The sequence below is a fragment of the Octopus bimaculoides genome, chromosome 2 (genome assembly GCF_001194135.2).
Source record: "Octopus bimaculoides isolate UCB-OBI-ISO-001 chromosome 2, ASM119413v2, whole genome shotgun sequence".
In the NCBI taxonomy this organism is placed as follows: Eukaryota; Metazoa; Mollusca; class Cephalopoda; order Octopoda; family Octopodidae; genus Octopus; species Octopus bimaculoides.
The window spans coordinates 26,037,057-26,038,358 of NC_068982.1; positions in this window are offsets into that span (position 1 = coordinate 26,037,057).

Here is a 1,302-nt window from a genome sequence, read left to right on the forward strand (position 1 = left end):
AAGAACAGGATGGTGATGCAGTGCTACTTAGAAAGCGAACTTAAAAGAAGGGGATATAGATGTTAACACTTTGGGTAGAGAAGGGTATGTTTAAAGTGACTGGGCAGAGATTAGTAGATCAAGCTAATGTTGTTAGGAGAAGAAAGTGGATGACAGAATTGGAGGTAGAAGAGATCACAAGAGAACCGGAAAAGAAAGACCAGGCAGAAGGAGAGACAAACAACAACATAAGAGATACAGCTCAAGAACCTAAAAGAAAAAATAATAATAACGCTACAATAAGGAAAGGGACAACTATTCCTCATTTCGAACATTCAACGACAATCCCATAAATACCAAAACAAAAATTTTGAATTTATTGGGGGGGGGGGTCAAAGTTGGGAACAAAAACAGGTCAGTGAAGACATACAAGTAAACCGAACGAAAACAAACATGGAGGGTCGTTAGACCAGAACGAAAGGAAAATAGTGAACGCTGGGAAAATATTTTTGTTGAAAAGAGAAAAAGTTAGAAGAGAAAGATAGAAGACGTCCTTCCATTGTGTTGATGTCCCACTTTCTATCATCAGTAAAACTGTGGGCATTTTTGATGACACAGGTATGCTAGTATATATTTATATGTATATGTATGTATGCGTGTGTGTGTGTGTGTACCACGGGTAAAGAATGGCTATAAGAGGGATCATGTTGAACGGATGTAGAGGCAATTATGCGGATAAACAAATTAGATATATTAAATAGATCAAACTTACTCAGAGTACAAACGACAGAGAAAATTGAAGGGGTGAGAGAAAGGTGTTTTAAGTCCAACAGCTGTATGTAGGGGCTCGGAGATCCATCATATTGTTGGTATATGCAGTTCATCACAACATGCGACTGTAATGGAAGCAATCAACGTTGGATAAGACCCCGTAATCTGGGTAGCAAAGATCTAACATTTCAGATCTTAGTACAGAGAAGTTTAAAGATGGAATGATTAAATGTGGAGAGCTAGCGTATTAGAGGGGTGAAGTAGGAAGATCGGTGGGGTTATGGGAAGTGTTAAGGCTGGTCGTTTGTACTTTGTGTAAGTCGGATCTTTTAATACAAATATCTATATAATTATACTTAAATATTCATCTGAAAGTCTTCACTCTTTGCTTTCTCTCATTTTGTGTGTATACACATATACACATTTTGTAATTCATACCCAAACTGTTATATTTAATATATCTAATTTGCCATTGTCTCTCTATCTATCTCTGTCTCTGTTTCTCCTTCATCCACCCCTCTCTCTCTCTTTCTCTTTATATATATATATATA